We start from the raw sequence: 14,566 nt of genomic DNA, 5'->3' as shown, positions 1-14,566 counted from the left end.
CTTTCTGTAAGGCATCACCGTTGTCAATGGCTACATCCCATCCTCTCTGTGAAAAAGGTCCAAATGCTTTGTCACGGCACGGCTAATCATCTGGAGGTTCTCGATCATACTGGAATAGGATTCACCCTCCTTTTGCGTCTGTCACTACGCCCAGCACTCGCGAATTTGAAGTTCGTCACAGCCATCCCTTCCCAGATCCTACTCGAAATACCACAGACCAGGTTTAGACTTTCCGGATCTCAGGAATGGCCATCCATGGGTTCTAACTTATACCACGAAGACACTAATAACTCGGACACGGTCCCCTGTATTAGATATCCAAGAGATATCCATTCAATCTAAGGTAGAACAGAAGTGGTTGTCAGGCACGCGTTCATGGGGGAATGATGATGACTGTCACAATCATCACATTCATAGTGAAGTGCGAATGAATATCTTAGAAGCGGAATAAGTTGAATTGAATAGAAAAACAGTAGTACTTTGCATTAATCCTTGAGGAACAGCAGAGCTCCACACCTTAATCTATGGAGTGTAGAAACTCTACCGTTGAGAAATACATAAGTGAAAGGTTCAGGCATGGCCGAATGGCCAGCCCCCATGATCTAAGAACTAGACGTCCCAAGATGTCTAATACAATAGTAAAAAGTCCTATTTATACTAAACTAGTTACTAGGGTTTACAGAAGTAAGTAATTGATGCATAAATCCACTTTTGGGGCCCACTTGGTGTGTGCTTGGGCTGAGCTTGAAGTTTACACATGCAGAGGCTTCTTTTGGAGTTGAATGCCAAGTTGTAACGTGTTTTTGGCGTTCAACTCTGGTTCGTGACGTGTTTCTGGCGTTTAACTCCAGACTGCAGCGTAAAACTGGCGTTCAACGCCCTTTTGCGTCGTCTACACTTGGGAAAATTATGGACTATTATATATTGCTGGAAAGCCCTGGATGTCTAATTTCCAACGTCATTGAGAGCGCGCCATTTGAAGTTCTGTAGCTCCAGAAAATCCACTTTGAGTGCAGGGAGGTCAGAATCCAACAGCATCAGCAGTCCTTCTTCAACCTTTGAATTTGATTTTTGCTCAAGTCCCTCAATTTCAGCCAGAAAATATCTGAAATCACAGAAAAACACACAAAATCATAGTAAAGTCCAGAAATGTGAATTTAACATAAAAACTAATAAAAACATCCCTAAAAGTAACTAGATCCTACTAAAAACATACTAAAAACAATGCCAAAAAGCGTATAAATTATCCGCTCATCACAACACCAAACTTAAATTGTTGCTTGTCCCTAAGCAACTGAAAATCAAATAGGATAAAAAGAAGAGAATATACTATAAATTCCAAAATATCAATGAAACATAGCCCCAATTAGATGAGCGGGACTTGTAGCTTTTTGTCTCTTGAATAGTTTTGGCATCTCACTTTATCCATTGAGGTTCAGAATGATTGTCATCTATAGGAACTCAGAGTTTAGATAGTGTTATTGATTCTCCTAGTTCAGTATGTTGATTCTTGAACACAGCTACTTTATGAGTCTTAGCCGTGGCCCTAAGCACTTTGTTTTCCAGTATTACCACCGGATACATAAATGCCACAGACACATAACTGGGTGAACCTTTTCAGATTGTGACTCAGCTTTGCTAAAGTCCCCAATTAGAGGTGTCCAGGGTTCTTAAGCACACTCTTTTTTTGCTTTGGACCTTGACTTTAACCGCTCAGTCTCAAGTTTTCACTTGACACCTTCACGCCACAAGCACATGGTTAGGGACAGCTTGGTTTAGCCCTTAGGCCAGGATTTTATTCCTTTAGGCCCTCCTATCCACTGATGCTCAAAGCCTTGGGATCCTTTTTATTTACCCTTGCCTTTTGGTTTTAAGGGTTATTGGCTTTTTGCTCTTGCCTTTTGGTTTTAAGAGCTTTTGGCTTTTTCTACTTGCTTTTTCTTTTTCTAATTTTTTTTCGCCATTTTTTTCTGCAAGCTTTGTATTCACTGCTTTTTCTTGCTTCAATAATCATTTTTATGATTTTTCAGATTATCAAATAACATGTCTCCTTGTCATCATTCTTTCAAGAGCCAACATATTTAACATTCATAAACAACAACTTCAAAAGACATATGCACTGTTCAAGCATTCATTCAGAAAACAAAAAGTATTATCACCACATCAAAATAATTAAACTAGTTTCAAGGATGAATTCGAAACCATGTACTTCTTGTTCTTTTGTTTTTAAAACATTTTTCATTTAAGAGAGGTGATGGATTCATATTCACTACTTTAAGGCATAGACACTTAGACACTAATGATCATGTAATAAAGACACAAACATAGATAAACATTTAACATAAGAAAACGAAAAATAGAAAATTTAAGAACAAGGAATGAGTCCACCTTAGTGATGGTGGCGTTTTCTTCTTGAGGTACCAATGATGTCCTTGAGCTCTTCTATGTCTCTTCCTTGTCTTTGTTGCTCCTCCCTCATAGCTCTTTGATCTTCTCTAATTTCATGGAGGATGATTGAGTGCTCTTGATGTTCCTATCCTTAGTTACTCCCAATAATTATGTGGAGAAAAATGTATCCCCTGAGGTATCTCAGGGATCTCTTGATTTGCAGTCAAATGTTCTACCACTGAGCTATAGACCCTTGATGGAAGCTTTTGTCTTCCCTTTCCTCTTTCTAGAGGTTTCTCTGGCCTTAGGTGCCATCAATGGTTATGGAAAAATAAAAAAAAAAACTATGCTTTTACCACACCAAACATAGAATGTTGCTCGCCCTCGAGCAAAAGAAGAAAGAATAGATGAAGAAGAAGATGTGGAAGAATCTAGGATTATGAGGAGGAAAGGTGGGGATCCTGTGGGGTCTACAGATCCTGAGATGATCCTGTGAGGTCCACAGATCTTGAGGTGTCAAGGATTTACATCTCTGCACCAATTAGGCATGTAAAATGCCTTTGCATGCAATTCTGGCGTTTAAACGCCGAACTGATGCTTGTTCGGGGCGTTCAACGCCCAGATGCAGCATGTTTCTGGCGTTGAACGCCAGTTCTATGCTTGTTTCTGGCATTCAGCGCCAGATCCATGCTCTGTTCTGGCGTTGAACGCCAGCCAGATGCTCCTTACTGGCGTTTAAACGCCAGTAAGTCCTTCCTCCAGGGTGTGATTTTTCTTCTGCTGTTTTTAATTCTGGTTTCAATTTTTCTATTTATTTTGTGACTCCACATGATCATGAACCTAATAAAACATGAAATAACAATAAAATAAAAATAAAATTAGATAAATAAAAATTGGGTTGCCTCCCAACAAGCGCTTCTTTAATGTCAATAGCTTGACAGTGGGCTCTCATGGAGCCTCACAGATGTTCAGAGCATTGTTGAAACTTCCCAACACCAAACTTAGAGTTTGATTGTGGGGGCTCTGTATGACTCTGTTTTGAGAGAAGCTTATTGTGCCTCTTTTCCATGTTTACAGAAGGATGTCTTTGAGTTTTAAACACAAGGGAGTCCTCATTCAATTGAAGGACTAGTTCACCTCTTTCAACATCAATCACAACTCTTGCTGTGGCTAGGAAGGGTCTTCCAAGGATGATAGATTCATCCTCATCCTTCCCAGTATCTAGGATTATGAAATCAACAGGGATGTAAAGGCCTTCAATCTTTACTAACACATCCTCTACCTGTCCATAAGCCTCTTTTCTTGAATTGTCTGCCATCTCTAATGAGATTCTAGCAGCTTGCACCTTAAAGATTCCCAGTTTCTCCATTACAGAGAGTGGCATGAGATTTATTCCTGACCCAAGGTCACATAGAGCCTTCTCAAAGGTTATGGTGCCTATGGTACAAGGTATTAGGAACTTTCCAGGATCCTGTTTCTTCTGAGGCAGTCTCAGTTGATCCAATGCATTTAGTTCATTGGTGAACAGGGGAGGTTCATCTCCCCAAGTCTCTTTACCAAATAAATTGGCATTCAGCTTCATGATTGCACCAAGGAACTTGGCAACTTGCTCTTCAGTAATATCTTCATTCTCTTCAGAGGAAGAGTACTCTTCATAGCTCATGAATAGCATAAGGAGGTTCAATGGAATCTCTATGGTCTCTAGATGAGTCTCAGATTCCTTTGGTTCCTCAGAGGAAAACTCCTTATTGATCATTGGACGTCTCAGGAGGTCTTCCTCCTTGGGATTCACGTCCTCCCCTTCCTCCTTGGATTCAGCCATGATGGTTATATCAATGGCCTTGCACTCTCCTTTTGGATTTTCTTCTGTATTGCTTGGGAGAGCACTAGGAGGGATTTCAATGATCTTCTTACTCAGCTGGCCCACTTGTGCCTCCAAATTTCTAATGGAGGACCTTGTTTCATTCATGAAACTCAGAGTGGCCTTAGATAGATCAGAGACTAAGTTTGCTAAATTAGAGGTATTTTGTTCAGAGTTCTCTGTCTGTTGCTGAGTGGATGATGGAAAAGGCTTGCTGTTGCTAAACTTGTTTCTTCCACCATTATTAAAGCCTTGTTGAGGCTTTTGTTGATCCTTCCATGAGAAATTTGGGTGATTTCTCCATGAGGGATTATAGGTGTTCCCATAAGGTTCACCCATATAATTTACCTCTGCTATTGCAGGGTTCTCAGGATCATAAGCTTCTTCTTTAGAAGATGCCTCTTGAGTACTGTTGGATGCAGCTTGCATTCCATTCAGACTCTGAGAAATCATATTAACTTGCTGAGTCAATATTTTATTCTGAGCCAATATGACATTCAGAGTATCAATTTCAAGAACTCCCTTCTTCTGAGGCGTCCCATTACTCACAGGATTTCTCTCAGAAGTGTACATAAACTGGTTGTTAGTAACCATGTCAATGAGTTCTTGAGCTTCTGCAGGTGTTTTCTTTAGGTGAAAGGATCCACCTACAAAAGTATACAATGACATCTTAGCTAATTCAGACAGACCATCATAGAATATATCCAGGATGGTCCATTCTGAAAGCATGTCAGAAGGACACTTTTTGGTCAGTTCCTTGTATCTCTCCCAAGCTTCATAGAGGGATTCACCTTCTTTCTGTATGAAGGTTTGAACATCTGACAAACCCCATTTGTAGGGTTTATCTTGTATTGATTTTTGGAGATTTTATCACCTTTTACCCATATTTATTCAAGAAATAGCATGGTTTTGTATATTCTCCTTTAATTGTGCTTGAATGTGAAAACATGCTTTTTAGGACTCAAAATAGCTAAATTTAATTCACCTTGATTCTATTAGATGCCTTGATATGTTTGTTAAGTGATTTAAGGTTTAGGAGGCAAAGATTGGATCAAGGGAATGAAGAAAGAAAGCATGAAAAGTTGGAGAACTCATGAAGAAATGAAAGAACCGGAAAGCTGTCAAGCCGACCTCTTCGCACTTAATCGGCCATAACTTGAGCTACAGAGGTCCAAATGATACGGTTCCAGTTGGGTTGGAAAGCTAACATCCGGGGCTTCGAAATGATATAAGATTTGCCATAGTTGCTACACGTATGGTGGCGCGCACGCGCCGTTGCTGCCACCTAGTTCACTTAAAGCAAAACGTGGCCAACGAATTCAAAAGCCTTGTGGGCCCAATCCAACTCATTTCTGATGCTATTTAACCCAAGGAGTGAAGAGGGAAACATATGTTAGTTACCAATTAGTTTAGTTTAGCTTTGTAGTTAGTTTCTAGAGAGAGAAGCTCTCTCTTCTCTCTAGGATTAAGATTAGATTAGTTCTTAGATCTAGATCTATTTCTTCTTATTCTCTCTTCTAATTTTCGTTCCTCTCCTCTATTGCACTTGTAGGATTCTTCTTCTAATGTAATTCCTTTGTTTGTAGTTTGTGAATTCTCTTTTGTAGATCTACATTTCTCCTTCAATGCAATTGGTAAGTTCTTTGTTGTTTCATGATTGATTTAGTTTTCTATTGTGGACCTCTTGCCTTTGTAGTTAGATCTCTCTTTAATTCTTGCAAATTTATGTGTTCACTTGTATTGCACTCTATGTTTTTGATGAAATGTCTCTTATAGCTATTAGTTAGATTTTGTTCCTCTTGGCCTAGGTAGAGTAATTAGTGACACTTGAGTTATCTAATTCCTTTGTTGATTGATAATTGGAGAGATTGCTAATTGGTTTGGAGCGCACTAAAGCTAGTCTTTCCTTGGGAGTTGGCTAGGACTTGTGGCTCAAGTCAATTCATCCACTTGACTTTCCTTTCTTTAGTAAGGGTTAACTAAGTGGTAGCAATGAACAATTCTCATCACAATTGAGAAGGATAACTAGGATAGGACTTCTAGTTCTCATATCTTGCCAAGAGCTTTGTTAGTTGTTAGTTTATTTTCTTTGCCATTTATATTTCTTGTCCAAAAGCTTAAAAACCCCAAATATAATTCACAATCAATAACAAGACACTTCATTACAATTCCTAGGGAGAACGACCCGAGGTTCCAATACTTCGGTTTATAAATTTTAGGGGTTTGTACTAGTGACAAACAATCTTTTTGTATGAAAGGATTATTGTTTGGTTTAGGAACTATACTTGCAACGACAATTCATTTGTGAAATTCTAAACCATCAAAAATCCATTTATCAAAATGGCGCCGTTGCCGGGGAATTGCAATGGTGTTATGTTATTGGTTATTGTATATATGTGAATATTGTGAATATGTTTGCCTTTTGCTTCTTTGTTAGTTCTTACTAGTTTTTAGGATTTAATTTTCTTGCTTCTTATTTGATTTTATTTTTATTTTCTCTTGCTATCATGAATTCTCACTTTGGCTATGAGTGTGATTACAACTATGTTGTAGGTAATGGGGGCTACAATGAAGATGTGTATCAAGAATGGGATAACCAAAGGTGGGAAGAGCCACATGCACATGATCAATCTTCATGGCAACAACCTCCACCAATACACTATGAAGAAGAGCCATTCTTTGATGCATATCAATCTAATGGCTATGGTGAACTCCCTTGTGACTTTCAAGAACCACCACCATATGCCTATGAGCCATACCCTCAACATAACCCTCAACCATACTCAAAAGCCACTTTTCACCAACCACCTTCATATGACCTTCATCCATATCCACTATTACAACAACCGTATGAGCCATATGAACCACATATAGAGCCACCACCATCTCAACATCACCACTTCCAAGAGCCACCCCCTCCATGTTATTACTAAGATGAACCACCTCAATTGTATGAAAATTTGCAACCACAAGATGAATACTACTTTCCACCACAACCTCCCATGGAAGAATACTCATATCCATTGATCCAAGAGCCACATGATCCTAATCATATTATCCAAGAGGAACAAGAGTCAAGGGATCGTCTCAAGGAAGCATTGGATCAATTTCAAGCAACCATGGAGTGTGTTGTGCAACAAGTGGAAAGAGTGGAAATTATTGAACCACCACAACTCTACCAAGAAGAACCACCTTCCTACTATGAACCCTTCCCCCAAATTGATGAACCCTTCCATCCACCCCAACCTCCAATGGATGACATCCTTGATGTTCTTGTTCAAGGACAAGAGGAAATGAAAAGGGATGTGCAACAATTCACGGCCGCCTTGGATGAGGTGGTAAACCGGTTAGCATCCCAATGCTTGAACTCTCAAGGAACTCCCATGGCTACATGTGGGGAATCAAATGAAGAGCATAACATAAAAGAGAGATTGGTGGAGAATGAGGGAAGTTGCTTTGTATTGGAACAATTGGAGGAAGCTATGATTATTGAAGAAAGGGAAGAATTGGTTGAAGACTTAGGAGATGCGGAGCCTCCATGGGAATCTAGAATTGAAGAAAACCCCTCCAAGATGATTGAAATTGATGCTAGGAAGGAAAGTGCACACCTTCCAAGACATATTCCATATGAAGATTTGGATGGGATAGAGCAAGAAGTGAGTTCCCTTGGTGATGAAGATCAAGCATCAAACCTTAGTGGTGAAGAATCCTTTGAGCATGAAGAACCTTCTCCCAACAAGATGGAAAGCAATGTGGAGGTAAATTTTTCTTACCCTCCCATTTATGACTTGAGTAGGAGAAAAGGCTTATATAAAATTGTTGAACAAATGATTATAATTGAGAAGTCTTGTGAAGAGGTGGAAATCCTTAGAAAAAGGAGGACGGGAATTGAATACGCTTTATCAAAACTCTTGGAGTTGTCTTTGCCTAGGTTGCCATCTACTCCTTCATTTGAGTGGGTGAAATTTATTTCTATTAGCTTTATTATCCCACTTGAATATGGTTTGCTTGAAACGGATGGCCAACTTAGGGAGCTTTGTGGGATGAAGCGTAAACGAAAAAGGTTTTGTGGTTGGCGTTGCAAATCAAGGCTCATTATGGTTGATGCATCAAACATGAGATATAAAGGTTGGAGTAGTGCTCAAATAGATGGGTCTAGGAGGATTGTTGGCCACTATATAGAGAATTCACCTTACTCACCACCCGGTTGGACTAATAATGATGACCAACCTCAAGACGGGTGTGAAAACAAAGTGTGGGATCCCGGATTACACGAAGAGGATCAACTTTGGGAGCCCCAAGCTTGTGAAGAACTCCATCAAGACTTGGCTCAATCCATGAAGAATCTTGGGGCACAATGGAGAACCAAGCATTGGTGGGAGTTCCAAGATGAATACAAGCACAAGCCACCTTGATGAGGAGCTCCCCATAAGTCCAACTTAAGGACAATAAACAAAAGTGCTAGGTGGGAGACAACCCACCATGGTAAAATCCTTTCATTTTCTCTTTTGTACATATTGATAGAATTAGTTTAATTTCATGTTTTGTTTAGTTAGTTGAGTATGTTTGGTAGTTTAAGTATGTTAAATAAGGTTTTATGGTGTTTTGGTAGCTGTTTGGAGGTTTGGAATGCTTGGATTGGTGCAAAAACATAGAAAAAAGAAAATTTTTGAAAAACAAGAGCACCATCTACGCGTACGCGTACATGGCGCGTACGCGCACTTCCAGCATTTTCGACCATCCACGCGCGCGCGCCATGCGTGCGTACGCGTAGATTGAGAAGTTCCAACCTCCATACATTTTCCAGAGAGTTGTGCCTGCGCCGCGCCAACGTTGTGCCTCTGGCACAAACCCCACTTGCGCACACGCGCACATGACGCGTACGCGCCACTCTCGAAATAAGCTAACGACGCGCGCGCGCCATGCGTGCGTACGTGTGGATGCCCTCTCTTCCATCCACTTCTTTTCTTTTCCCCTTTCCATTTCTTTCCTTCTCCTTTCTTCTTCCCTCCTTCTACCACTCATCCAACACCTCCAAACACCGTTAATAACCATTTATTTTAGTTAACTAATTAGTTAGTCATTTAGTTGATAATTAGTTTTAGTTAGTTTCCATTTCATTTTTTTTCTTTCATTGTAAGTGTTGGATTGTTATTCTTGCTTACCATTAATTGCTACTGAGTATTAAAATGGGATGTTTTCTTCACATCATTATGTTTATAACCTTTGTTGGATTCTATGATTGAGGTTATATTTTGTTACTTGATTTTGAGTTCTTCATGCTTACCTTTTGAAAAATACCAAGTGATGAGAATTGTCTTCAAGCTTATAACTCTTTTGAATTGCATGTTGTAGCTAGCCACCATGTGATTTGGATCCTTTTTCCTCGATTAGGCAACCTCTTGATGGATGATGTTGTGTATTTACCTTAATGCATTGTGTTCATGATTATATCCATCCATATGTTTGACTTGAATGCTTTCATGCTTCTCTAATGCTTGTCTTACCTTACAAGCTTACTTAAAGCATCTCAAGCACACTAAGATAAGTGAAGTGCATGCTTCTTTTGTGACATAGCTTTTATGCTAATGTGTATTCTAAACCGCGCAATTTAGAATTCACACACCTAATATTTCTTAATGTCACACTAATTCACTCACCTCATTCTAGTGATTTACCTCATTCCAACAATGTATGCTTCCTTGCTTTTATATCTTCTCATCTTATGGTGTTATATTTTTGTTTTTCATAACGAATGCACCACAAGCAACCATGGAAGCGGAAGAAAGAACACATAGCAATCCGGAGAGTTGCCGTACCCCCTTGCTCATCTTTGAGTGCACCGAGGACGGTGCAAACTTTTAAGTGTGGGGAGGTCGTCCGACCGATCGGCGATTTTGGGTGACAAATTTCTAATCCCAACACTTTTGCATTTCATTTTAGGTTTTTAGGATTTTTACTCTCATTTTCTTATTTTTGCATATGTATACACAATAAGCTTAGTCAAAATAATGAAATTTTTCAAGGATTTCTATCTATAGGGCATCTCAATTGATTTGAGTGAAAACCTTTCATAGAACTTGCTTGAATTATATATATTGTGGATCATGTTTTTGAGCTAAGAACACAAGCAAGAGAGTCTTGAGCCTAATGGTGTGGTTACATCTTATAACCACTTATTTTTCCTTCTTGTGTGCATTATTCTCTTTCTATGATTGTAATCTTTGATTTGTTTGATTCTTTATTTCCATTATTTTTTATATTCATGCATTTATATGATTGAGGCCATCATTTTATTAGCTCACTTACCCAAATAGCCTTACCTTTTATCTTCCTTTGTTAGCCAAATTTGAGCCTACGCTTAACCCACTTATTCTTATTTTAGCACATTACAAGCCTTAAAGAGAAAAACAATAATTGTCCCTTAATTTGGATCTTTGATTAGCTTAGGCTAGTGTGTGTGAGTATCATTCAAGTGTGGGAACCTTGGGACATTGGGTGAATAAAAGGGTATTTTGTATTGTTATTGAAAATATTGGGAATTGGGTATATACTCATGTATCGATCAAATGTAAAACCTTATGCATTGATGCTCTTGTATATAGAAAGAAAAAAAAATGAGAAAAACAAAAGAAAAAGAAAAGAAAAATAATATGGAAAAGAAAAAAAAATAGAAAAAAAAGAAGAAAAAAAAATAATAAAAAGGGGACAAAATGCCCCAAGGCAAGGTCCAATAAAATCAATGCATAAGTGTTGTGAAATGAAAAAGAAAATGCATGAGTATGTGAAAAAGTGAAGAATGGGTAGCTAGATTAGAACTTAATTGTATAGGATGTCATAGGTTAGGTGGGAAGTTTAAGCTTATCAAAGATTCAAATTTCAAGCTCACTTGACCAAATATGCATCCTACCTTGACCCTAGCCCCATTACAACCAATGAAAAGACCTCATGATACTTGTATTCATGCATGAAATAAATGTTGATTGTTAGAAGAAAAAAAAATCTTGGAAAGCATGAAATAGAGGAGAATTGAGTGAATCAACCCTAAACACTTGAGCGAATAGAGTGCAAACACATCCGGTGAGGGTTTGATGCTCAATTACATGTTTTCACCTATGATCATCATTCTTCATGCAAGTTTGTAAAAATATTTAATAACTCAATTCAATTATGGATTAGACTTGCTAGTCCTTAGCCCTTGTGCATATATGTTTCTTGGGAATTGATTTATTTTGACCAAGCACTTACATTCATTTAGATAGTTGCATATAGGTAGATTGCATTTAGTTAGTTTCCATTGAATAAATGCCATACCCTTACTTCATTCTTGGTTTAAGCATGAGGACATGCTTGGTTTAAGTGTGGGGAGGTTGACAAACCCCATTTGTAGGGTTTATCTTGTATTGATTTTTGGAGATTTTATCACCTTTTACCCATATTTATTCAAGAAATAGCATGGTTTTGTATATTCTCCTTTAATTGTGCTTGAATGTGAAAACATGCTTTTTAGGACTCAAAATAGCTAAATTTAATTCACCTTGATTCTATTAGATGCCTTGATATGTTTGTTAAGTGATTTAAGGTTTAGGAGGCAAAGATTGGATCAAGGGAATGAAGAAAGAAAGCATGAAAAGTTGGAGAACTCATGAAGAAATGAAAGAACCGGAAAGCTGTCAAGCCGACCTCTTCGCACTTAATCGGCCATAACTTGAGCTACAGAGGTCCAAATGATGCGGTTCTAGTTGGGTTGGAAAGCTAACATCCGGGGCTTCGAAACGATATAAGATTTGCCATAGTTGCTACACGTATGGTGGCGCGCACGCGCAAAGTACGCGCATGCGCCGTTGCTGCCACCTAGTTCACTTAAAGCAAAACGTGGCCAACGAATTCAAAAGCCTTGTGGGCCCAATCCAACTCATTTCTGATGCTATTTAACCCAAGGAGTGAAGAGGGAAACATATGTTAGTTACCAATTAGTTTAGTTTAGCTTTGTAGTTAGTTTCTAGAGAGAGAAGCTCTCTCTTCTCTCTAGGATTAGGATTAGATTAGTTCTTAGATCTAGATCTATTTCTTCTTATTCTCTCTTCTAATTTTCGTTCCTCTCCTCTATTGCACTTGTAGGATTCTTCTTCTAATGTAATTCCTTTGTTTGTAGTTTGTGAATTCTCTTTTGTAGATCTACATTTCTCCTTCAATGCAATTGGTAAGTTCTTTGTTGTTTCATGATTGATTTAGTTTTCTATTGTGGACCTCTTGCCTTTGTAGTTAGATCTCTCTTTAATTCTTGCAAATTTATGTGTTCACTTGTATTGCACTCTATGTTTTTGATAAAATGTCTCTTATAGCTATTAGTTAGATTTTGTTCCTCTTGGCCTAGGTAGAGTAATTAGTGACACTTGAGTTATCTAATTCCTTTGTTGATTGATAATTGGAGAGATTGCTAATTGGTTTGGAGTGCACTAAAGCTAGTCTTTCCTTGGGAGTTGGCTAGGACTTGTGGCTCAAGTCAATTCATCCACTTGACTTTCCTTTCTTTAGTAAGGGTTAACTAAGTGGTAGCAATGAACAATTCTCATCACAATTGAGAAGGATAACTAGGATAGGACTTCTAGTTCTCATATCTTGCCAAGAGCTTTGTTAGTTGTTAGTTTATTTTCTTTGCCATTTATATTTCTTGTCCAAAAGCTTAAAAACCCCAAATATAATTCACAACCAATAACAAGACACTTCATTACAATTCCTAGGGAGAACGACCCGAGGTTCCAATACTTCGGTTTATAAATTTTAGGGGTTTGTACTAGTGACAAACAATCTTTTTGTATGAAAGGATTATTGTTTGGTTTAGGAACTATACTTGCAACGACAATTCATTTGTGAAATTCTAAACCATCAAAAATCCATTTATCAACATCCACTCTAAGCTTACTCAGCTTTTGACGAGGAAAGAACTTGGCTAAGAAAGCCTTGACCAGCTTATCCCAAGAGTTCAGGCTATCCTTAGGTTGAGAGTCCAACCATATTCTAGCTCTGTCTCTCACAGCAAAAGGGAAAAGCATGAGCCTGTAGACTTCAGGATCTACTCTATTAGTCTTAACAGTATCACAGATCTGCAAAAATTCAGTTAAGAACTGAAAGGGATCTTCAGATGGAAGTCCATGAAACTTGCAGTTTTGTTGCATCAGAGAAACTAATTGAGGTTTAAGCTCAAAATTGTTTGCTCCAATGGTAGGGATGGAGATGCTTCTTCCATGTAAATTGGAATTAGGTGCAGTAAAGTCACCAAGCATCCTCCTTGCATTATTATTATTTTCAGCTGCCATCTCCTCTTCCTGTTCGAAAATTCCTGTAAGGTTGTCTCTGGATTGTTGTATTTTAGCTTCTCTTAGTTTCCTTTTCAGAGTCCTTTCAGGTTCAGGATCTACTTCAACAAGAATGTTCTTGTCCTTGCTCCTGCTCATATGAAAGAGAAGGGAACAGAAAAATAATAATAGGGATCCTTTTTACCACAGTATAGAGGTTCTCTTGTTGTGAGTAGAAGAAAAGAAGAGTAGAAGAGAAAAGAAAGGAGAATCCAAACAGAAGGGTGAGGAGAGCAGAGATATGAGATGAAGAGAAGTGTTAGTAGATGAATAAATAAATAGAAGAAGATGAGAGGTGAGAGGATTTTCGAAAATTAAAAATTAGAATTTAAAGTTAAATTTCGAAAATAGTTTTTGAAAAAGGGTTAATGATTTTTGAAAATTAAGAATGAAATAAAATTAAAATTAAAAATTGAAAACAATTTAAAAAGAATTTTTGAAAAAAAGGGAGGTATTTTCGAAAATTAGAGAGGGGAAGTTAGTTAGGTAGTTTTGAAAGAGATAAGAAACAAACAAAAAGTTAATTAGTTAGTTAAAACAAATTTTGAAAATCAAATTTTTTTTAAAAGATAAGAAAATAAGAAGTTAGAAAATATATTTGAAAAAGATAAGATAAAAAGATATTTTTGAAAAGATATGATTGAAATTAGTTTTGAAAAAAATTTGATTTTTAAAATCACAATTAATGACTTGATTCACAAGAAATCACAAGATATGATTCTAGAACTTAAAGTTTAAATCTTTCTTAACAAGTAAGTAACAAACTTGAAATTTTTTGAATCAAAACATTAATTATTGATAATATTTTCGAAAATTATGAGATAGAATTAAGAAGAAGATTTTTGAAAAATATTTTTAAAATTTTCGAAAATAAATAAGAAAAATGAAAAAGATTTGATTTTTGAAAAAGATTTTGAAAAAGATAAGATTTTTAAATTGAAAATTTGATTTGACTCAT

The 14,566-nt window shown here is 37.5% G+C and overlaps 1 pseudogene; it reads left to right on the top strand.

Moving 5' to 3' along the window:
- The first annotated feature begins 4,976 nt into the window (after positions 1 to 4,976).
- LOC112761156 (small nucleolar RNA R71) lies at positions 4,977 to 5,067 on the top strand (annotated as a pseudogene).
- Positions 5,068 to 14,566: the final 9,499 nt, after the last annotated feature.

This window comes from Arachis hypogaea, chromosome 16 (assembly GCF_003086295.3).
Source record: "Arachis hypogaea cultivar Tifrunner chromosome 16, arahy.Tifrunner.gnm2.J5K5, whole genome shotgun sequence".
Lineage (NCBI taxonomy): Eukaryota > Viridiplantae > Streptophyta > Magnoliopsida > Fabales > Fabaceae > Arachis > Arachis hypogaea.
Note: the sequence above shows the minus strand (reverse complement) of the source record. Positions and strands in the feature narration are given on the sequence as shown.